This window comes from Eleutherodactylus coqui, chromosome 10 (genome assembly GCF_035609145.1).
Source record: "Eleutherodactylus coqui strain aEleCoq1 chromosome 10, aEleCoq1.hap1, whole genome shotgun sequence".
NCBI lineage: Eukaryota > Metazoa > Chordata > Amphibia > Anura > Eleutherodactylidae > Eleutherodactylus > Eleutherodactylus coqui.
In genome coordinates, this window is record NC_089846.1 from 143389305 (window position 1) to 143414628 (window position 25324).

The window sequence follows — 25324 nt, forward strand, 5'->3', positions numbered from 1 at the left end:
CGGCGCGAGACAAACACAAGGGATGGGTTAAAAAAAAAGAAGTTTAGTACTTACCCGAATCCCCGCTCTGCGGCGACTTCTTACTTACCTTACCAAGATGGCCGCCGGGATCTTCACCCACGATGCACCGCGGGTCTTCTCCCATGGTGCACCGTGGGCTCTGTGCGGTCCATTGCCGATTCCAGCCTCCTGATTGGCTGGAATCGGCACACGTGACGGGGCGGAGCTACGCGATGACGCGTAGAAGGGGGCGGAGCCAGAACGCCGCTCGTGCCGAGAAGGGAGAAGACCCTTCAGCGCAAGCGCGTCTAATCGAGAGATTAGACACTGAAATTAGACGGCACCATGGAGACGGGGACGCCAGCAACGGAGCAGGTAAGTGAATAACTTCTGTATGGCTCATATTTAATGCACGATGTATATTACAAAGTGCATTAATATGGCCATACAGAAGTGCTTACCCCCACTTGCTTTCTCGGGACAACCCCTTTAACCAATGATTAGACAAGGGGTGTGTTTTAGACTACTTCAGGTTAATCACTGTAGAAACTATAGTCACAAGTCACTGCTCTCGCCTCAAAAGCTGAGCTAAAAATCAGCCAAGGAGCAAGTTCTGAACCAAAAAAAAGATAGCAAGTAATCATCCCCTACAGGTATTGACTTGTGTATCAATTTTGAGTTTCTGACTGGAGGGTTGCTTTATAAATACAGATTTTGGGGTAATTACAATGTATGTCAACACCATGATTATTATAGATACTTCTCTACTTGTTTTTTTATTCTTATCGTTGTAGGTTGGGTGTTTTGGGTGGGTGTGGGTATATTTGAGATATTCTTCATACTTTGTGATATAATTCGTTGCTTTTTTGTATTAATAAAAAATGGAATTAAAAGAAAATTTTTGATTGTACTACTCTCTTTTGCCTACCTGATATCTGACACGTCAATGGTATTCTCTCCGACTCCTTGATGGGAGGTTCTCACAGCCCAAAGAGATCATATGTCAATATTCGGCACTACTAATCATTGATATAAAAGAGAGGTTTTCACAGCCCTACTGGGTCCTCCAGTGGTCAGCTGTAATGTATGGGAAAACCTGGCAGCAAGTGTTCAACACACTGTAGATAATAGCAATCATCTCCTTGGATGCTGCTTCACATTTGATCTATATTGGCAGCAAGTCTTCAATTTTCCTGCAACGCCACCACATAGGAAGTTAATTATTTTGCCGTTGCTATTCAAATTAATGGATTGTCTGTGTAATACAGGATAATTAGATACCATATATACTTGAGTCAATAAGTTTTACCATTTTTTTGTGGTAAAACCTATTGACTCGGGTCGGCTAATACTCAAGTATATACTAGGTAAAAATTAAAAAAAGCAATACTCGCCTATCAGCCGGCATCTGTGTCTCTGGCGCGATGCTCACTCCGGCGGTGCGGCCATCTGCTGCAGTCTTCTCCCCGCGGTCTTCTCCCTGGCTTCCTTTTGAAATCCCCGCCGTCAGCACTGTGATTGTATCAAGCACCGGCCAATCACAGTTGGCGCTCAATAAACCAATCACAGCCATTCAGAATGACATCACTGACAGCACGTGCTTTGCTGGAGGTGGGTTATTCAAAGCCCTGTCACCAGGAAGAAGCCCAGCTGTGAGACAGGTAGGACACAGTTTGCCGCAGCACCACCAGAGACCATCAGGAGGCATTGGGATGCCACAGACCAGGTGAGTATAGATTTTTTTTTCTATGCAGGTTAACTAGGTCTTATTTTCAGGGAGGCCTTATATTTCTGATCTCCCCTGAAAACCGGTGTAGGTCTTATAATCAGGGTAGGTCCTATTTTCCGGGAAACATGGTAGTATGTGGATGGGTGACAATATGTACAAAGAAGTATAAAACTATGAAAAAGTTTAAAAAGCCTCTGTGCTCATAACGTCCACTGAATAAATGGTGTTTTTTATATTTTCTTTAAATACAAAATAAAACAATACAAAAGGGGATCAAGGTGTGCAACACGTTTCTGCGCAGAAGCCGCGGGAGGCAGAGCAAGGTGATCGCATCACAGTGGCATCCTACACGGTCACATGATTGGGTGGAAACAGGATGGTCGACAAGTGGAACGCATAATGTGCTCGACAAGGAGACACAGCACGCATGCGCACGCTTTTCAGTGGGATTTTAGATATCTCTATGGGTACCGTAGCGTAACACAATTCAAATAAAGCTTTATCAGCACAATGTCAGAATGACAGTGCTGTTTAACAAATATATACTCAAAGCTAAGGCCTCATGTCCACAGGGAAATTCAGGCCAGCACGGATTCCCCGTGCAGAATCCTGCAGCGAGTGCCTCCTGCCCCACAGGCATGAGGCCAAGAAAATAGATTATAGTTACCTGTCCGGATGCTGCGGGTCTCCCCTCCGTCGCGGCCAGATCTTCTTTCTTCAGCCCTGTGGATGTGCTTGGCATGCTGGCTGCGCGCATGCGCCATGCACACTTTAAAAAAAAAAACTCCTGCTTTCTCCTGTGCCGTGGGATCGGATGGCTTCCATAGGCTTCAATTAAAGCTGCGGGAGCCGTCCGTGCGAGAAAAACGCACAAAATGGAGTATGCTGCAGGCGGTTTCCCGCATGTGCAATCTGCGCTTCAAGGAAAAATTACATTCGTAGGTATTTAATTACCTGCGGGTGTCCAATGCTTCCCTATGGGCGCGGATCACGCGTGCGGGGTTTTATTAATTCGATTTTGCCCATGGACATTGGGCCTAACTCAGAAATAATGCATAGTGGGAAATATACAAAACATATATATATATATAAAACTTAGCAAGCATAGAAAAAATATTGATTAATTAAATAATGCTTAAGAGAGAGAGAGAGTCTTAAAATATACAATAAATATTTAGAACATGGGCTAAAAAAATTCATGTGGTAATTCATATAGATAGCTCAACGGCATTGAATAAAAGTTAGAGATGAGCGAACACCAAAATGTTCGGGTGTTCGTTATTCGGAACGAACTTCCCGCGATGCTCGAGGGTTCGTTTCGAACAACGAACCCCATTGAAGTCAATGGGCGACCAGAACATTTTTGTATTTCGCCGATGCTCGCTAAGGTTTTCATGTGTGAAAATCTGGGCAATTCAAGAAAGTGATGGGAACAACACAGCAACGGATAGGGCAGGCGAGGGGCTACATGTTGGGCTGCATCTCAAGTTCCCAGGGCCCACTATTAAGCCACAATACCGGCAAGAGTGGGCCCCCCCCCCTCCCAACAACTTTTATGTTACCATGCAGGGCGGCGCTGGTTCCCACGGCCGGCGCGCGGCGCTCCGATGTCGGCTCCGGCGTCCCAGAGCTCTGCTGTCGGGGCTCTCCCGGCGGCGTGGAGCAGCCAGCGTGCAGCGGCGTGGAGCAGCCAGCGCGCAGCGGCGTGGGCGTGTCCGCCCGTAGGGTGCCGCCCGCTCTCCTCCACCTTCCTTATGCAACAGTGGGAGAGTCGGCTCCTCCCATTCTCCGCCCCTGGGCGGAGGCTTTTAGTTAAAAGGCTGGCAGTGACCTGAGCTCACTGCCAGTTATTGGTTCTGCTAGCCTCTAGTCAGGTCTGTCCCAGTCTGTGCTAGTTGCTCGTCAGTAGCCTGTCTGTTTACCTGTGAGCTCCATCTCCAGACTTACTCTGCTTGTAGGTTTTGTTGGTTTGTTCCACCTGCCTCTTCTGTCGGCACTCTGTCCCCTGTTTGTAGTTCCATCTAGGTAGTCGCCAGGTCCCTAGCCAGCGCAGGGACCGCCGCCCAGTTGTCCGCCTGGAGTTAGCCAGGACCGAGGCAAGTAGGCAGGGACAGTGGGGTGCGGGAAGATCAGGGCACCCCACCTGGCGCTCTGGGGGGCAGAGTGCCGTAACATTTTACTTCTGAAAAGCCCTCGTTTGCATGGCATACTTTGCTAAGCACCACACTAGCTACAACAAAGCACAATCACTGCCTGGATGACACTCCGCTGCCACTTCTCCTGGCTTACATGCTGCCCAACCGCCCCCCCCCCCCCCCCCACAGCGCACACCAAAGTGTCCCTGCGCAGCCTTCAGCTGCCCTCATGCCACGCCACACTCATGTCTATTTAGAAGTGCGTCTGCCATGAGGAGGAACCGCAGGCACACACTGCAGAGGGTTGGCACGGCTAGGCAGCGACCCTCTTTAAAAGGGGCGGGGCGATAGCCCACAATGCTGTACAGAAGCAATGAGAAATAGAATCCTGTGCCACCGCCATCAGGAGCTGCACACGTGGGCATAGCAATGGGGAACCTATGTGCCACACACTATTCATTCTGTCAAGGTGTCTGCATGCCCCAGTCAGACTGGTAATATGCACCTTAACAGTAACCGCGTTGGTGGTAATGTGGTGGTGACTGCGGACCTAGTAGCACGGTTGTATTTTGTTGGTTTTCGGAATGCGGCCAGGATTAAGTGGGCCGTGGCGGGGGGATGGTGTGGGGGCTCTCTTGTAGTGTCGGTAAAGGTGAAATTCTTGGACTGCCACCAGACGAACCAATGCAAAGGCATTTGCCAAGAATGTTTTCCCTGTTGGAGGAGGAGGGGGATGTTTTTGAGGCACTACGTGTCCTCTCCACGTGTCCGTGGTTATATGCACCTTAACAGTAACCGCGTTGGTGGTAATGTGGTGGTGACTGCGGACCTAGTAGCACGGTTGTATTTTGTTGGTTTTCGGAATGCGGCCAGGATTAAGTGGGCCGTGGCAGTAACCGCGTTGGTGAGGGCGCGTACAATGTTGCGGGATACGTGGTCGTGCAGGGCTGGGACGGCACATCGGGAAAAGTAGTGGCGACTGGGAACTGAGTAGCGCGGGGCCGCCGCCTCCATGATACTTTTGAAGGACTCCATTTCCACAACCCTATACGGCAGCATCTCAAGGCTGATGAATTTTGCTATGCGTACGGTTAACGTTTGAGCGTGCGGGTGCGTGGCGGCGTACTTGCGCTTGCGCTCGAACACTTGCACAAGCGACGGCTGGACGGTGCGCTGAACTACACTGCTGGATGGGGCCGAGGACAGCGGAGATGAGGGTGTGGGTGCAGGCCATGAGGCGGTAGTGCCTGTGTCCTGAGAGGGGGGTTGCATCTCAGTGGCAGGTTGGGGCACAGGGGGAGAGGCAGGGGTGCAAACCGGAGGCGCTGAACGGCCTTCGTCCCACCTTGTGGGGTGCTTGGCCATCATATGTCTGCGCATGGTGGTGGTGGTGAGGCTGTTGGTGTTGGCTCCCCGGCTGAGCTTTGCGCAACAAAGGTTGCACACCACTGTTCGTCGGTTGTCAGGCGTCTCTGTGAAAAACTGCCAGACCTTAGAGCACCTCGGCCTCTGCAGGGTGGAATGGCGCGAGGGGGCGCTTTGGGAAACACTTGGTGGATTATTCGGTCTGGCCCTGCCTCTACCCCTGGCCACCGCACTGCCTCTTGCAACCTGCCCTGCTGATGCCCTTGACTCCCCCTCTGAAGACCTGTCCTCCTGAGTAAGCGTTGCACACCAGGTGGGGTCAGTCACCTCATCGTCCTGCTGCTCTTCCTCCGAATCCTCTGTGCGCTGCTCCCTCGGACTTACTGCCCTTACTACTACCTCACTGCAAGACAACTGTGTCTGATCGTCATCGTCCTCCTCACCCACAGAAAGTTGTTGAGACAGTTGGCGGAAGTCCCCAGCCTCTTCCCTCGGACCCCGGGAACTTTCGAATGGTTGGGCATCAGTGACGATAAACTCCTCTGGTGGGAGAGGAACCGCTGCTGCCCAATCTAAGCAGGGGCCCGAGAACAGTTCCTGGGAGTGTTCCCGCTCCTGAGCAGGTGTCATTGTAGTGGAGTGAGGAGGCTGGGAGGAAGGAGGAGCAGCAGACAGAGGATTCGGATTTGCAGCAGTGGACGGCGCAGAACTGCGTGTTGACGATAGGTTGCTCGAAGCACTTTCTGCCATCCAGGACAGGACCTGCTCACACTGCTCATTTTCTAATAACTGTCTCCCGCGTGGACCCATTAATTGGGCGATGAATGTGGGGACGCCAGAAACGTGCCTCTCTCCTAATCGTGCAGCAGTCGGCTGCGACACACCTGGATCAGGAGCTCGGCCTGTGCCCACACCCTGACTTGGCCCTCCGCGTCCTCGGCCGTGTCCACGTCCTCTAGGCCTATCCCTACCCCTCAGCATGCTGTATTACCAGTGATTTGATTTCACAGGCAGGAAATAAATTGGCGCAAGACTGCAGCCAAATATAATTTTTTCCGTTTTTTGAAAACGAAAGGCCCCACTGCCTCTAGTGAATGAATAATCTAAGTTTAATAACTGTGCTGTGTCCCTGCTAATGTGTCACAGAACGTGAGGGTAGCAGAGTTATTAACTCTGGCAGAGCAGGTATTTTTTTTCCCAATTAAGGAAAGCAAATGGCGAAGCCAGCAGTAAAGCGTAGCTGGGTGCGTCTGATTTTTAAACGTTGCACACGCAGCCGACACGTGTCCACAGCCCTTAGGACGGACAGAGGCAGGACAAATAGTTTTTTTTTCAGTTTTTTTCCACCAAAAGGCAGCACTGCGTATATTCAATGAATAATAACTGTGTTGTGGCCCTGCCTACACAATTCTTTCCCTGCAGTATCAATGGAGGGTGCAATGCTCTGCAGAGGCGATTTTGAGAAGAAAAAACATATGCAGCACAGCTAACAGCAGCCAGCACAGTACTGCACACGGTTAAATATGGCCCTAGAAAGGACCGTTGAGGTTCTTGAAGGCTACACTCACTCCTAACACTCTCCCTGCCTATGCAACACTTCTGTCCCTAATGCCGGGTGCAACGCTCTGCAGAGACGATTTTGATAAGAAAAAAAAATTGCCACTGCTAACAGCAGCCAACACACAGCTATCAGTGGCCCTAATAAGGACCTTTGGGGGTCTTGAAGCCTACACTAACTACCAATTCTTTCCCTACAGCAGCTCCGGTACAAACAGCACAGTCCCTCATCTAACTCACCAGGCATCTGAGGCGAGCCGCGGGAGGGGCCGACTTTTATATTAGGCGGACACCTGATCTCCCCAGCCACTCACTGCAGGGGGGTGGTATAGGGCTTGAACGACGCAGGGGGAAGTTGTAATGCCTTCCCTGTCTTTCAATTGGCCAGAAAAGCGCGCAAACGTCTCAGGGAAGGAAGTGAAAGTAACCAGAACACCGCATGGTGTTCGTTACGAATAACGAACATCCCGAACACCCTAATATTCGCACGAATATCAAGCTCGGACGAACACGTTCGCTCATCTCTAATAAAAGTGCATCATATGTAGAGATGAGCGAACACACTGGTCCGAGCTTGATGCTCGCTCGAGTATTAGGGTACTCGAGATGTTCGTTACTCGAGATGAGCACCACGCGGTACTCGAGTCAATTCTATTTCCTTCCCTGCGTGTTTTGCGCCATTTTCTGGCCAATAGACATGCGGGGAAGGCATTACCACCTCCTGCTGTGACGTTCCAGCCCTATCCCACCCCCCTGCAGTGAGTGGCTGGGGAGATCAAGTGACCGCGGAGTACTTAAAGCGGTCCCGCCCGTGGCTCGCCTCAGACACACGCTGGCAGAGATTAGGGAGGGTGCTGCTGGTGCTATAGTTAGTGTTGGCGTCTTCAAGAACCCCAACGGTCCTTCTTAGGGCCACATCTGACCGTGTGCATTACTGTTGTGGCTGCTAGGAGCAGTTTTGCAGAATTTTTTTTTCCATCTTGGGCTCTGCAGACTATTGCGTTGTAAGTCTGCAGCCAATTATACAGAGTATAGGGGCAGTATTGGTGAGGCAGGGACAGTGGTAGTGTAGAATCCTGTCAACAAGTACCCCAAAAAAGCTCCTCCTTAGGGCTACCTGTGACCTTGTGCATTACTGTTGTAGTGGCTCACTGTTAGCCAGCTAGGCCTTTCTGCAGCCCAGCGTATATTTTTTTCGGCCCACAGTGTGCGTTACATAACCGCTGTGACCCTCCAAGTGCAGGCCAATAATTGCCTAATTTTTTACGCCACTCTGTGCGTCCCGTCAACTTCACGCACAGCATACGCCCACAGCCGCTGATAGAGGGAAAGACATATACACACTATCTAGGCTGTTTGCTTTTTCAAGAAAATTTGAAAAAAAGCTCCTTCTTAGGGCTACCTGTGACCGTGTGCATTTTACTGCGTGGCCGCTGGGAGTTGTAGTGGCTCACTATTACCCAGCTAGGCCTTTTTGCAGCCTAGCGTATAATTTTTTGCGGACTGCAGTGTGTGTAACATAACCGCTGTCAGCCTCCAACTGCATGCCACTAAATGCATAATTATTCAGACCGCTCTGTGTGTGCTCTATTCGTAATCCACCATGCTGAGGGGTAGCGGTAGGCCTAGAGGACGTGGCCGTGGACGCGGGCGAGAACGCGGAGGTCCAAGTGAGGGTGTGGGCACAGGCCGAGTTCCTGGTCCAGGTGAATCGCAGCCTGCTGATGCGGGATTAGGAGAGAGGCAAGTTTCTGGGGTCCCCAGCTTCATATCACAATTTTTGGGTCCACGTGGTAGACTTTCATTACAAAATGAGCAGTGTGAGCAGGTCCTGTCGTGGATGGCAGAAAATGCATCCAGCAATGTATCGACCACACAATCTTCTACGCCGTCCACTGCTGCAACTCTGAATCCTCTGGCTGCTGCTCCTCCTTCCTCCCAGCCTCCTCACTCCATGAAAATGACACATTCTGATGAGCAGGCAGACTCCCAGGAACTGTTCTCGGGCCCCAGCGCTGATTGGGCAGCAATGGTTCCTCTCCCACTGGGGGTGTTTGTCGTGACCGATGCCCAACCTTTGGAAAGCTCCCGGGGTCCAGGTGATGAGGCTGGGGACTTCTCCGGCAACTGTCTCAGCAGCTTTCAATGGGTGAGTAGGTCGATGATGATGAGACACAGTTGTCTATCTGTGAGGTAGTAGTAAGGGCAGTAAGTCCGAGGGAGGAGCGCACAGAGGATTTGGAGGAAGAGCCGCTGGACGATGAGGTGACAGACCCCACCTGGTTTGCTAAGCCAACTGAGGACAGGTCTTCAGAGGGGGAGGCAAGTGCAGCAGCAGAGCAGGTTGGAAGAGGCAGTGGGGTGGCCAGGGATAGAGGCAGGGCCAGAGCAAAGACTCCCCCAACTGTTTCTCAAAGCACCCCCTCGCGCCAAGCCACTGTGCAGAGGCCTAGGTTTTTTAAAGGTGTGGATGTTTTTCAGTGAGCGCGGACGACCAACGAACAGTGGTGTGCAACCTGTGTCGCGCCAAGATCAGCCCGGGAGCCACCACTACCAGCCCCACCACCACCAGCATGCGCAGGCATATGATGGCCAAGCACCCCACGGGGTGGGACGAAGGCCGTTCACCGCCTCCGGGTCGCACCACTGCCTCTCCCCCTGTGCCCCAACCTGCCACTCAGATCCAACCCCCCTCTCAGGACACAGGCACGAACGCCTCCCGGCCTGCACCCACACCCTCACCTCCGCTGTCCTCGGCCCCATCCAGCAATGTCTCTCAGCGCAGCATCCAGCTGTCGCTAGCGCAAGCGCAACTACGCTGCCACATACCCGGATGCTCAAGCTTTAAACGTGCACATTGTGAAATTGATCTGCCTGGAGATGCTGCCGTACAGGCTTGTGGAAACGGAGGCTTTCAAAAACATGATGGCGGCGCCGGTCCCACGCTACTCGGTCCCCAGTTGCCACTATTTTTCCCGGTGTGCCGTCCCAGCCCTAAACCAGCACGTCTCCTGCAACATCAATCGTGCTGTTACGTGTGCTGCTGAGACATGTTGTACTATTGTGATTCCAGCAGCACAGCACTCTCAGGGTTAATGATTGAGCTGGCTGGGTGTAGTACTTCCTGCAAGCCAATCCCCTGGATCTGTGCTCACATATAAACCCAGCCCCTGGTCAGTCACTGCATGGCCCCTCAGGTGTGCAGCCATGAATGCTTGTCTGGTGAAGTTTGCAGTGTGACTTGGTTCATGTCCGTTTGTACGTTTAAATTCTGTCAGTTTTGTGTTACCTTGCTGTGTGACCTGCTATCTGTGTCCTGTCCTGTTGCAGCGTGCAGTGTGAATGGTGTCCGGTTCTGCTGGACTCCTGGTTAGTGTAGGGACTAGCAGTATAACCAGGAGCCATGAAGTGGCCTGCTAGCTTTCAACATCTTGTACAAAATGTCAACCAATACCTGGTATTTATATTCAGCTTCCAATCTGTTACTAGTGGTTGCATGTTGTATGCGGTGTATTCTGGGTCTGTCATGTGGCATGTGAATAAATCCTGTTCTGGTGCGTGGCTCCTAGGATCAGCTAGGGCCCTGATCCGAAGACCGCTGGGCTGCCCTTATTGGGGCAATGTCCCCGCTCAGGTAGGGCACTCTCATTCCTCCTTGTAGCACAGGGTCAGTTGCCTGAAACCCGTGTGCGTCCCCTTTGGTCACGATCGTGTGGGTCCCGTGCTTTGCCTGCCCACACGATCGTAACATGTGCCCTCACCAACGCGGTTACTGGAAAATTCCACTTAACCACGGACACGTGGACAGCTACTGGCGGGCTGGGCCACTATATCTCCCTGACGGCACATTGGGTGAATTTGGTGGCGGCTGGGACCGAGTCAGAGCCTGGGACTGCACACGTCCTACCCACACCCAGAATAGCGGATCCTTCCTTGGTTCTAGTATCTGCAGCGGTCTATGCCACCTCCTCTAAACCCTCCCCCTCCTCCTCCTATGCAACCTCTACCTCTCAATTAGGAAATGTGAGCAGCACGTCGCCAGCAGTCGGTGTGGCACGGCAGCACAGTGGTGGGCAAGCGTCAGCAGGCTGTGCTGAAACTACTCAGCCTAGGTGACAAGAGGCACACAGCCCCTGAGCTGTTGCAGGGTCTGATTGAGCAGACCGACCTCTGGCTTTCGCCGCTGAGCCTCCAACCGGACGTGTGTGACAACGGCCGTAACTTGGTGGTGGCTCTGCAGCTCGACAGCCTCACACACGTGCCATGCCTGGCCCACGTCTCCAATCTGGTGGTTCAGCGGTTTCTGAAAAACTACCCGCACTTGTCAGACCTGCTCGGCAAGGTGCGCCGCGTCTGCGCACATTTCCGCAAGTCCACCACGAATGCTGCCACCCTGCGGACCCTGCAACATCGGTTAAATCTGCCAGAGCACCGGCTGCTGTGCGACGGGCCCACACGGTGGAATTCTACGCTCCACATGTTGGCCAGGCTCTATAAGCAGCGTAGAGCTATAGTGGAATACCAACTCCAACATGGGCAGCGTAGTGAGAGTCAGCCTCTCCAATTCTTTACCGAAGAAGCAGTGGGCATGGATGGCAGATATCTGCCAGGTCCTTGGAAGCTTTGAGGAGTCTACCCAGATGGTGAGCGGCGATGCTGCAATCATTAGCATCACCATTCCTCTGCAATGCCTGCTGAGAAGTTCGCTGCAAAGCATAAAAGCTGATGCTTTGCGGTCAGAACAGGAGATGGGGGAAGAGAGTATGTCGCTTGATAGTCAGAGCACCCTCATGTCTATATCTCAGCGCGTTTTGGAGGAGGAGGAGGAGGGGGAGGAGCATGAGGAGGAGGGGGAAGAGACAGCTGGGCCCACTGCAGAGAGTATCCATGCTGCTTGCCTCCCATCTGTTCAGTGTGTATGGCCTGTGGACGAGGAGGAGGAGGAGGATCCTGAAAGTGATCTTCCTAGTGAGGACAGCCATGTCTTGCGTACTGGCACCCTGGCACACATGGCTGACTTCATGTTAGGCTGCCTTTCTCGTGACCCTCGCGTTAGACGCATTCTGGCCACTACGGATTACTGGGTATACACCCTTTTCGACCTCCGGTATAAGGAGAACCTTTCCACTCTCATTCCCGAAGAGGAAAGGGGTTCGAGAGTGATGCAATACCACAGGGCCCTGGTGGACAAACTGATGGTAAACTTCCCATCTGACAGTGCTAGCGGCAGAAGGCACAGTTCCGAGGGCCAAGTAGCAGGGGAGGCGCGGAGATCAGGCAGCATGTTCAGCGCAGGCAGGGGAACACTCTCCAAGGCCTTTAATAGCTTTATGGCTCCCCAGCAAGACAGCGTCACCACTCCCCAGTCAAGGGTGAGTCGGAACGAGCACTGTAAAAAGATGGTGAGGGAGTACGTAGCCGATCGTACCACCGTCCTCCGTGATGCCTCAGCTCCATACAACTATTGGGTGTCAAAGCTGGACACGTGACACAAACTTGCGCTGTATGCCCTGGAGGTGAGGGTGTTTAGTGCAGCTGGGGGAATCATCATGGACAAGCGTACCCGCCTGTCAACTGCCTGTGCCGACATGCTTACATTCATAAAGATGAACAAAGCCTGGATTTCCCCAGACGTCTCTTCTCCACCGGCGGAGAGCAGCGGAACCTAAAGATTCTTATTGCTGCAACCGCAGATAAAAGCACTCTTCTCTATCACCGGTAAAACGAGGCATTGATCTTTGTCAATCTATCACAGACATAAGTCCTCCTCCTGCTACTCCTCCTCCAGAAACAACATGTCATCGCGCTGAACAGCCAATTTTTCTGCGGCCCAAAAGGCTCATTTACATCTATCAAAGTTTTTACAATTTTTCTAAGTTTCAAAAGTATTGATACTTTAACATGAACCAATTTTTTCAACAGGGCTGCCTCCAGGCTCTGTTACAAATTAAGCAACAGTGAGCTGTATTATTAAAAAAATGTTTATGGGTTTCATCTGCCCTCTCAGTTGATACATTTTTCAGAGGTACACTTGTACTCTTGGTACACTAATTTTTGGGGCCCACACCTACACTCTTATCCAACAAATTTTTCCAGCCTTCGCCGACGAACATGGTATCCCAATGTTTCTGAAGTTGGCCTATACTATTACAACAGAAATTTTACTGGGGTCTGCCTGCCTGCCTATACTTCTGCTACGAGAAAGTTACAGGGGTCTGCCTACACTGCTGCCACTTACATGTTACAGGGGTCTGCCTATACTGCTGCCACTTGAATGTTTCAGGGGTCTGCCTATACTTCTGCTACAGGAATGTTACAGGGGTCTGCCTATACTGCTGCTACAGAAATGATACTGGGGTCTGCCTATACTGCTGCTACATAACTGTTACTGGGGTCTGCCTATACTTCTGCCACATAAATGTTACAGGGGTCTGCTATACTGCTGCCCCTTAAATGTTACAGGAGTCTGCCTATACTTCTACTACAGACATGTTTCAGGGGTCTGCCTATGCATCTGCTACATAAATGTTACAGGGGTATGCTTATACTGCTGCTACATACCTACTACTGGGGTCTGCCTATACTTCTGCCACATAAATGTTACAGGGGGTCTGCGTATACTTCTGCTACAAAAATGGTACTGGGGTCTGTCTATACTTCTACTACAGACATGTTTCAGGGGTCTGCCTATGCATCTGCTACATAAATGTTACAGGGGTCTGCTCATACTGCTGCTACATAACTACTACTGGGGTCTGCCTATACTTCTGCCACATAAATGTTACAGGGGGTCTGCCTATACTGCTGCCACTTAAATGTTACAGGAGTCTGCCGATACTTCTGCTACAATTATGTTACTTGGGTCTGCCTATACTTCTGCCACGTAAATGTTACAGGGTGTCTGCATATACTTCTGCTACAAAAATGGATAAAAAGAGAAAAAGGCCCTCAGCGCTCACACCATAAGGACTGGAAAGTGTATATATGGAAATCTCAATAATGTTACTTACTTCGAGGAGGCGCCCTTGGTATAGGTGCCTTCTGATCCAAGTTGGCGTATCAAGGCATGGCAACAACCCGCAATGATGGAAGGTTCCACGGTTTAATGTATAAATTTAAAATGCAATACACAACGCGTTTCGGCCACACGGCCTTTTTCAAGTTAACAAGGCCGTGCGGCCGAAACGCGTTTTGTATTGCATTTTAAATTTATACACTAAACCGTGGAACCTTCCATCATTCCGGGTTGTTGCCATCCCTTGATACGCCAACTTGGATCAGGAGGCGCCTATACCAAGGGCGCCTCCTCGAAGTAAGTAACATTATTGAGATTTCCATATATACACTTTCCAGTCCTTATGGTGTGAGCGCTGAGGGCCTTTTTCTCTTTTTATCCATTTCTCCTCCTTCATGCCATGATCGGAGTACTCCTCTAGCCGCTCTCTCATATTTATATGAGATTGTCTTCAGCACCTATGAGCTTCTGTCCCCCATCAGAGATTGGGACCATTTACCAACTATATCCCTGAGTATCCTTCAAGTGAGCGCTTTTCCTCTATTTTTCTGCTACAAAAATGGTACAGGGGTCTGCCTATGCTTCTGCTACAGAAATGTTACAGGGGTCTGCTTATACTGCGGCAACAGACATGTTACTGGGGTCTGCCTTTACTTCTACAGAAATGGTACTGGGGTCTGCCTATACTGCTGCTAAAAAAATGTTACAGGGGTTTGCCTATGCTTCTGCTACATAAATGTTTCAGGGGTCTGCTTATACTGCTGCTACAGAAATGTTACAGGGGTCTGCCTATACTGCTGCTACAGAAATGTTACAGGGGTCTGCCTATACTGCTGCTACAGAAACGTTACAGGGGTCTGCCTATACTGTTACTACAGAAATGTTACTCGGCTCTGTCTATAGTGTTACAACAGAAATGTTACTGGCGTCTGTCTATACTGTTACTACTAAAATGTTACAAATACTGGGCTCTGCCTGTACTGCTGCTACTGAAATGTTACAGGGGTCTGCATATACTGCTGCTACATTAATGTTTCAGGGGTCCGCTTATACTGCTGCTACAGAAATGTTACAGGGATCTGCCTCTACTGCTGCTACAGAAATGTTACTGGGGTCTGTCTATACTGTTACTACAGAAATGTTACTCGGCTCTGTCTATACTGTTACAACAGAAATGTTACTGGGGTCTGTCTATACTGGTACTACTGAAATGTTACAAATACAGGGCTCTGCCTATACTGCTGCTACTGAAATGTTACTCGGCTCTGTCTATACTGTTACAACAGAAATGTTACTGGGGTCTGTCTATACTGTTACTACTGAAATGTTACAAATACTAGGCTCTGCCTGTACTGCTGTTACTGAAATGTTACAGGGGTCTGCATATACTGCTGCTACTGAAATGTTACTCGGCTCTGTCTATACTGTTACAACAGAAATGTTACTGGGGTCTGTCTATACTGTTACTACTGAAATGTTACAAATACTGGGCTCTGCCTGTACTGCTGCTACTGAAATGTTACAGGGGTCTGCATATACTGCTGCTACATTAATGTAACTTTTGTGTGCGCTGTGGTCGCAGGGTCGTGCGGAGGGGTTGGGCAGCATGTAACCCAGGAGAAAAGGCAGCGGTGTGTCCCGCAGGCAGTGATTGTGCTTGGTTGGAGATAGTGTGGTGCTTAGCTAAGGTGTGCCTTGCTAATGAGGGTTTGTCGGAAGTAAAAATTCTTTGGGGGGGGGGCACTCTTGTCGCTATTGTGGCTTAATAGTGAGACCTGGAAACCTGAGATGCAGCCCTGCATGTTGCCCCTCGCCTGCCCTATCCGTTTCTGTGTCGTTTCCATCACTTTCATAGGTTTTGCAGATTTTCACAAGTGAAAACCTTAGTGAGCATCGGTCATATACAAAAATGCTCGAGTCGCCTATTGACTTCAATGGGGTTCGTTACTCGAAATGAACTCTCGAGCATCACTGAAAGCTCGACTCGAGCAACGAGCACCCGAGCATTTTGGTGCTCGCTCATCTCTAATCATATGTTTAATAGAGATGAGCGAACGTACTCGTCCGAGTATTAGCGTGTTCGAGATGCTCATTACTCGAGTTACTTTCACTTTAATCTCTGAGACATTAGCGCGCTTTTCTGGCCAATAGAAAGACAGGGAAGGCATTACAACTTCCTCCTGTGATGTTCCAGCCCATGTCACCCCCCTGCAGTGAGTGGCTGGGGAGATCAGGTGACACCGGAGTATTAAAATCTGCCCCGCCCGTGGATGCATTCTGACAGAGATCAGGGACAGTGCTGCTGCTGCTGCTATAGGGAGAGCGTTAGGAGTTATATTAGGCTTGAAGAACCCCAACGGTCCTTCTTAGGGCCACATCTGACCGTGTGCAGTACTGTTGAGGCTGCTGTGAGCAGTGTTGCACAATTTTTTTTTTTTTTGTATATCGGGCGTGCAGAGCATTGCGTCCTCAGTCTGCAGTAATTTTACATAGTATAGGGCCAGTACTAGTGAGGCAGGGACAGTGGGAAAGGTGAAAGAAATATACTGTCTATATAGGCAGTGGGCTTTTTCAAACAAATTTGGGAAAAATACTATCTTTGGGCTGCCTGTAACCGTCTTGAGTGTACTGCGTCTCTGCTGGGTGTAGTAGTCGTAATTATTACGCAGCTAAGTGTTACAGCAGGCTTGCGCAAAATTGTTTCCTGGCTCTGCGTTGCCCGTTACATCACCGCCATCATCCCGTCCAGAGGGAAACAGTCTGCAGTAATTTTACATAGTATAGGGCCAGTACTAGTGAGGCAGGGACAGTGGGAAAGGTGAAAGAGATATACTGTCTATATAGGCAGTGGGCTTTTTCAAACAAATTTGGGAAAAATACCATCTTTGGGCTGCCTGTAACCATCTTGAGTGTACTGCGTCTCTGCTGGGGGTAGTAGTCCTAATTATTACGCAGCTAAGTGTTACAGCAGGCTTGCGCAAAATTGTTTCCTGGCTCTGCGTTGCCCGTTACATCACCGCCGTCATCCCGTCCAGAGGGAAACAGTATACATATATATGCTGCCTACAGTATCTGTCTGCTGTCTCAGCTCAGCCTTTAAAAAAATAGAAGCAAAATACTTAAGGCCTACTAGTGGCCTTTGGACACTTCACTGCTTCTGCGCTGTGAATTCCACTAGCTCAGTCATACGCACCTACGTCTCACTACAGGCTTGCGCAAAATTCTTTCCTGGCTCTGCTGTGCGTTCCGTAAGCGAAGTCAGCCTCCAACCACAGGCCAATAAGCGGCACATTTAATTACAGCGTTCTGTTTCTGCACTACTGGTAATACCCATGCTGAGGGGTAGGGGTAGGCCTAGAGGACGTGGACGCAGGCGAGGACACGGAGGCCCAAGTCAGGGTGTGGGCACAGGCCGAGCTCCTGATCCAGGTGTATCGCAGCCGACTGCTGCGGGATTAGGAGAGAGGCACGTTTCTGGCGTCCCCAGATTAATCTCACAATTAATGGGTCCATGTGGTAGACCTTTATTAGAAAATGAGCAGTGTGAGCAGGTCCTGTCGTGGATGGCAGAAAGTGCATCCAGCAATCTATCGACCACCCAGAGTTCTACGCCGTCCAGTGCTGCAACTCTGAATCCTTTGGCTGCTGCTCCTCCTTCCTCCCAGCCTCCTCACTCCATTACAATGACACATTCTGAGGAGCAGGCAGACTCCCAGGAACTGTTCTCTGGCCCCTGCCCAGAATGGGCAGCAATGGTTCCTCTCCCACCGGAGGAGTTTGTCGTGACCGATGCCCAACCTTTGGAAAGTTCCCGGGGTCCGGGGAATGAGGCTGGGGACTTCTGGCAACTGTCTCAAGAGCTTTCAGTGGGTGAGGAGGACGACGACGATGAGACACAGTTGTCTATCACTCAGGTAGTAGTAGTTGCAGTAAGTCCGAGGGAGGAGCGCACAGAGGATTCGGAGGAAGAGCAGCAGGACGATGAAGTGACTGACCCCACCTAGTTTGCTAAGCCTACTGAGGACAGGTCTTCAGAGGGGGAGGCAAGTGCAGCAGCAGGGCAGGTTGGAAGAGCCAGTGCGGTGGCCAGGGGTAGAGGCAGGGCCAGACCAAATAATCCACCAACTGTTTCCCAAAGCGCCCCCTCGCGCCATTCCACCCTTCAGAGGCCGAGGTGCCCAAAAGTGTGGCAGTTTTTCTCTGAGAGTGCAGACGACCGACGAACTGTGCTGTGCAAGGTTTGTCGCGCCAAGATCAGCCGTGGAGCCACCACCACCAGCCTCACCACCACCAGCATGCGCAGACATATGATGGCCAAGCACCCCACAAGGTGGGACGAAGGCCGTTCACCGCCTCCAGTTTGCACCACTGCCTCTCCCCCTGTGCCTCAACCTGCCACTGAGATCCAACCCCCCTCTCAGGACACAGGCACTACCGTCTCCTGGCCTGCACCCACACCCTCACCTCCACTGTCCTCGGCCCCATCCAGCAATGTCTCTCAGCGCACCGTCCAGCCGTCGCTAGCGCAAGTGTTTGAGGGCAAGCACAAGTACGCAGCCACGCACTCGCACGCGCAAGCGTTAAACGTGCACATAGCCAAATTGATCAGCCTGGAGATGCTGCCGTACAGGCTTGCGGAAACGGAGGCTTTCAAAAACATGATGGCGGCGGCGGCCCCGTGCTACTCGGTTCCCAGTCGCCACTACTTTTCCCGATGTGCCATCCCAGCCCTGCACGACCACGTCTCCCGCAACATTGTACGCGCCCTCACCAACGCGGTTACTGCCAAGGTCCACTTAACAACGGACACGTGGACAAGCACAGGCGGGCAGGGCCACTACATCTCCCTGACGGCACATTGGGTGAATTTAGTGGAGGCTGGGACAGAGTCAGAGCCTGGGACCGCTCACGTCCTACCCACCCCCAGAATTGCGGGCCCCAGCTCGGTGGTGGTATCTTCGGCGGTGTATTCTTCCTCCACTAAACCACCCTCCTCCTCCTCCTATGCAACCTCTGTCTCGCAATCAAGATGTGTCAGCAGCAGCACGTCGCCAGCAGTCGGTGTCGCGCGGCGTGGCAGCACAGCAGTGGCCCTGCCTCAGCAGGCCGTGCTGAAACTACTCAGCTTAGGAGAGAAGAGGCACATGGTCCACGAACTGCTGCAGGGTCTGACAGAGCAGACCGACCGCAGGCTTTCGCCGCTGAGCCTCCAACCGGGCATGGTCGTGTGTGACAACGGCCGTAACCTGGTGGCGGCTCTGCAGCTCGGGAGCCTCACGCACGTGCCATGCCTGGCCCACATCTTTAATTTGGTGGTTCAGCGCTTTCTGAAAAGCTACCCACATTTCCGCAAGTCCAAGACGGACGCTGCCACCCTGCGCACCCTGCAACATCGGTTTAATCTGCCAGTGCACCGACTGCTGAGCGACGTGCCCACATGGTGGAACTCTACGCTCCACATGTTGGCCAGGCTCTATGAGCAGCGTAGAGCTATAGTGGAATACCAACTCCAACATGGGCAGCGTAGTTGGAGTCAGCCTCCTCAATTCTTTACAGAAGAGTGGGCCTGGTTGGCAGACATCTGCCAGGTCCTTGGAAACTTTGATGAGTCTACCCAGATGGTGAGCGGCGATGCTGCAATCATTAGCATCACCATTCCTCTGCTATGCCTCTTGAGAAGTTCCCTGCAAAGCATAAAGGCAGACGCTTTGCGCTCGGAAACAGAGGCGGGGGAAGACAGTATGTCACTGGATAGTCAGAGCACCCTCATGTCTATATCTCAGCGCGTTGAGGAGGAGGAGGAGGAGGGGGAGGAGCATAAGGAGGAGGAGGAAGAGACAGCTTGGCCCACTGCTGAGGGTACCCATGCTGCTTGCCTGTCATCCTTTCAGCGTGTATGGCCGGAGGAGGGGGAGGATCCTGAAGGTGATCTTCCTAGTGAGGACAGCCATGTGTTGCATACAGGTACCCTGGCACACATGGCTGACTTCATGTTAGGATGCCTTTCTCGTGACCCTCGTGTTACATGCATTCTGGCCACTACGGATTACTGGGTGTACACACTGCTCGACCCACGGTATAAGGAGAACCTTTCCACTCTCATACCCGAAGAGGAAAGGGGTTCGAGAGTGATGCTATACCACAGGACCCTGGCGGACAAACTGATGGTAAAATTCCCATCCGACAGCGCTAGTGGCCGAAGGCGCAGTTCTGAGGGCCAGGTAGCAGGGGAGGCGCAGAGATCAGGCAGCATGTACAGCACATGCAGGGGAACACTATCCAAGGCCTTTGCCAGCTTTATGGCTCCCCAGCAAGACTGTTTCACCGCTCCCCAGTCAAGGCTGAGTTGGCGGGAGCACTGTAAAAGGATGGTGAGCGAGTACGTAGCCGATCGCACGACCGTCCTTGGTGACGCCTCTGCCCCCTACAACTACTGGGTGTTGAAGCTGGACACGTGGCCTGAACTCGCGCTGTATGCCCTGGAGGTGCTTGCTTGTCCTGCGGCTAGCGTCTTGTCAGAGAGGGTGTTTAGTGCGGCTGGGGGAATAATCACGGATAAGCGTATCCGCCTGTCAACCGACAGTGCTGACAGGCTTACAATCATAAAGATGAACAAAGCCTGGATTTCCCCAGAGTTCTCTTCTCCACCAGCGGACAGCAGCGATACCTAAACAATGCGTATGCTGCACCCGCAGATGGAAGCATCGTTCTCTATCACCATCAAAAACGGGGAGCTTTTAGCTTCATCAATCTGTGTATAGTATTCATCCTCCTCCTCCTGCTCCTCCTCTTGAAACCTGACGTAATCACGCCGAACGGGCAATTTTTCTTAGGCCCACAAGGCTCACTCATATAATTTTTGTAAACAATGTTTATTCGTTTCAATTCTCAATTCAATAAAGCGTTGAAACTTGCACCTGAACCAATTTTTATTTTAACTGGGCTGCCTCCAGGCCTAGTTACAAATTAAGCCACATTAACCAAAGCAATACATGGCTTTCACCTGCCCTCTTGGTTGGGCATGGGCAATTTTTCTGAGGTACATTTGCACTCTTGGTACACCAATTTTTTTGGGCCCTCGCCTACATTGTAATCCTAGTAATTTTTAGCCCACCTGCATTAAAGCTGACGTTACCTCAGCTGTGCTGGGCACTGCAATGGGATGTATTTATGTACCGCCGGTGGGTTCCAGGGAGCCACCCATGCTGTCGGTCCACACGGAGTTGTAACTGCATGTGTCCACTTCTAAAGAACCCCAGTCTGACTGGGGCATGCAGTGTGGGCCGAAGCCCACCTGCATTAAACCTGACGTTACCTCAGCTGTGTTGGGCAATGCAATGGGATACATTTATGTACAGCCGGTCGGCTCCAGGGAGCCACCCATGCTGTGGGTGCACACGGAATTCCCATTGCGGAATTGTACCTGCCTGTGACTATTTATAAAAAACCCCGGTCTGACTGGGGCATGCAGACACCTTGACAGAATAAATAGTGTGTGGCACATGGGTTCCCCATTGCTATGCCCACGTTTGCAGCTCCTGATGGAGGTGGCACAGGATTGGATTTCTCATTGCTTCTGTACAGCATTATGGGCTATCGCCCCACCCCTTTTGAAGAGAGTTGCTGCCTGGCCGTGCCAACCCTCTGCAGTGTGTGCCTGCGGTTCCTCCTCATGGCAGACGCACTTATAAATAGACATGAGGGTGGTGTGGCTATGAGGCCAGCGTGTGGCATGAGGGCAGCTGAAGGCTACGCAGGGACACTTTGGTGTGCGCTGTGGACACTGGGTCGTGCGGGGGGGGGGGGGGGTTGGGCAGCATGTAACCCAGGAGAAGTGGCAGCGGAGTGTCATGCAGGCAGTGATTGTGCTTTGTTGGAGGTATTGTGGTGCTTAGCTAAGGTATGCCTTGCTAATGAGGGTTTTTCAGAAGTAAAAATTGTTGGGAGGGGGAGCCCACTCTTGCCGCTATTGTGGCTTAATAGTGGGACCTGAGAACCTGAAATGCAGCCCAACATGTAGCCCCTCGCCTGCCCTATCCGTTGCTGTGTCGTTCCCATCACTTTCTTGAATTGCCTAGATTTTTACAAATGAAAACCTTAGCGAGCATCGGCGATATACAAAAATGCTCGGGTCGCCCATTGACTTCAATGGGGTTTGTTAGTGGAAACGAACCCTCGAGCATCGCGAAAAGTTCGTCTCGAGTAACGAGCACCCGAGCATTTTGGTGCTCGCTCATCTCTACTGGCCATACTTGTATGTAACCTATTTCTAGGATCATTAATTAATTAGTACATATACATTCGGCAGGGTTTAGTAATTATTAATCAGTTAAGCCTACATAAAGGATAAAAAAATTATGTGTATAAAGTACATTTTTTATAAGGATTTACATGGTTAAATTCATATGGGTATAAAGTATTATATGGAGAGATATATACACACATACACAGACACAGAATACATTCGCCCTAACATGTATGTGAAGATAAATCCACACACAAACACACACACACATATATATATATATATATAAGTTTTACATTTCAAATAGAAAACAATGTGTCTTTTGCTGTAATTATGCAAACATATCTTTTTCTCAAAACAAAATCCAACTTCTAATTATTTTTTGCATTTCTCCCAGTTCCACCTTCTACCTATACATTTGATTCAGACCCAAGCTAATTGGGCTCTTCATGGGAAATTGTAAGGAAAGGAGACCTGGCTAAACAACCAATTACCAAGAAAAATGCTAGAGGCAGGGGATAGCCTAATCGTTATATCTTCACAAACACAAAATAATTAATTGTATACTTTATTAACATACATGTGCTCAAAAAGACACTTTAAAATAAAGGAGTAGGTGGCTGAACTAGATCTGGAGTATGTCCAGAGAGGGACTATGTGTATGTTAGCTAGGCAAGCTGAAAGGGTATGATACAAAAGTGTGAGTTAATAGAGGTACTATGCAAGCAGTCCGCTTATAAGTTTCCTAGGCAAGCTAAAATGGCAGTCATTTATAGGCACTATCATATTCACAGAGCATGTTGTCCTCAGAGAAATGACATAATTGCAGTTGGCAATACTGGGACACACAGGGTGTTAGTTGATAGAGGTGCTATAAGAAGCAACCAAAATATAAGATTCAGTACATTGCTATGCTAATTATGTCTTAATCACAGTTGCGCCATAGGCTGGAAATATCAAAGAGATCTCTATATATTCATACAGAATTTGAGCTGCTGTGCTAGTATGCTGTGCTGCTGTGTTATCCAGTAAACTGCTATGCTGATTGTGCATTGAACACAGTTGTGATAGAGAGTAGCAGTGTCAGAGTGGTCTCTAGTACACACACAGCATGCAGTGTATTGGGAAATGGTGTGACTTTTGGCAGACAGGAAGTCTCTATTAAACCACAAAGGGACTACCTAGATGCCTAGCTATCTATAAACATATATTTTATAGTGGAGCCATCCCTAAACCTAATCTAAAAAACATATAACACATGCCCTCCCAACATGTTTAGCCACAAGGCTTTATCAAGGGAGTTCAGGTAGGCTACCTATGAATGCTTGCCATTTCCTAAAAAAAACATGAAGCCCATGACTCCACCCTATGTTCTAATTTGAATCTTTCCATACACAAAAATTGCTTTAGTTGGTGTGTTATGTCTGTGTGTTTTGGAGTTAGAAGTAGTAACCATTGTGTTAATAGGCAATGTTTGCTTGTAATAAGAGCAGCATGGATCCGCTGTCTTGATCGTATTTCAGCAGGGAGAAAATGGAGTATAAAGACCTAGGGTGTCAATGGTAGTAACCTTTTTTTTCGACCTTGTGTATTAGTAATCTTATCTCTGCCCAATATTTTGGAGCCTTTGGACAGTTTCATAAGCTATGAAACATGTTTGCTTTTGGCTTATTACATTTAGGGTAGGCCAACAGTGTATTGGGTGCATTCAGATGTAGTGGGATATTAAAACCATATATGGCCTTATGTATGATTTTAAACTGAGTTTCTTTCCATCTTTCGTTGGAATTGGCTTTGCACATTGCTATACAGCCATCCATGATTTCCTTTTCAATTTTTGGGTCATTGACTTCTTCTGACCATTTTTTTAACCTGAAGTCTTGAGGCAGTGTTTTTGTGAAGGGGAGGTGATTAGGAGATCTAGTAGGTTAGAGATACGCTCTCTATCTATTCGTCGTAAGTTGGTAAGTAGAAAACCCCTCAATTGCACATAAGAGAGTAAGTGCATGCTTGGGAGCTCAAAGGCTTCTCGGAATTCTGGGAAAGTTTGTAGTCCATGCTCTTGGGGATGTAATATATGTTGGATGGTCTCTATTCCTTTGGTTTGCCACTGTGTAAATAATTTGCTTTCCTGCCCCTCTTGGAATTCTGGGTGTCTCTCTATCTTCATGTACTTTAAAACTTTAAAGGGTAGCCTATACGCCTTTCTCACAATCTTCTTGGTTGCAATCGTGTCTTTTGGCATAAGTGCTTGTCTGACCAAGGGTGGAAGATTTGAAAAGCTAGTTTGCAGAAGAGCACTTAGATCCCATGGAGAGAGAAGGTCGGCCTCCAAGGAGAAATTAAAAAATAATTATTTCCCTGTAGCCAGTCCAGGGAGTGTTGGAACAGACTAGTCAGGTTGTAGGTTCTTATGTTAGGAAATTCAATACTGCCTCTATCCTCAGAAGCATCAGTTTTATCAATGCTATTCTCGAATGCTTATAGTTCCATATAAATGAGCAATAAGCTGCATGGAGCTTCCTAATGTCTTTGTGCTTCAAAAGCAGAGGAATCATTTGGAGAGGGTATAAGAGTTTAGGTTGCCGGGGGGGGCGTGGCTAGGCATGGGAGAGTGAGGACGCATACCTCGGAGTTCCACTGTCGCTTAACTACAGCCGACCGGGAAGACTATCCAGCGAGACACCCGTAGATGATGACCAGAGTGGGGAAACGCCGGACGGAGCAGCCACAAGTCCTCGGCTCCCCGCTGAGCAGATTTCTGCAGGGGACGAGCGCCGGAGGTATGAGCAGGAGACTCTCCAAGATGGCGCCGAGCGTGCACAAGACCCAGGCGGGGTGCTCATCCACAGACTCCCCACCCCCAGCCTCGGGTGGAGAGGAGAAGCTGCCAGCAGCAGGAACTACTAAACAGCAGGGGAAGCCAGCGGAGCGCCGCAGCAGAGAAGCAGACACCCTGCCCCAGCGTTCTATGAGTGCAGGGAAGAGCACCCACAACATGGCGCCGGGACCACGTGCAGAGCCCACACAAAGACCGCCGGACTACCCAGAAGCTCACGTGCGGCGCCTCAGCGGACCAGGGGGCACCTCAGCCGACAGAGCGCCGAAAAGCAGCCAGGAGCTCACCTCCCTGCAGCCCAGTAACACAGGAGCTCAGGCCACAAGCTCGAGAAAACCAAAGGGACAGCCCACTGACACAGAGCGGGAGGACAGAGAGGAGTCGGGACAGCTAATGACCGGAACCGCAGGCGCTTCACTTTGGAGGGGACTCCACACAC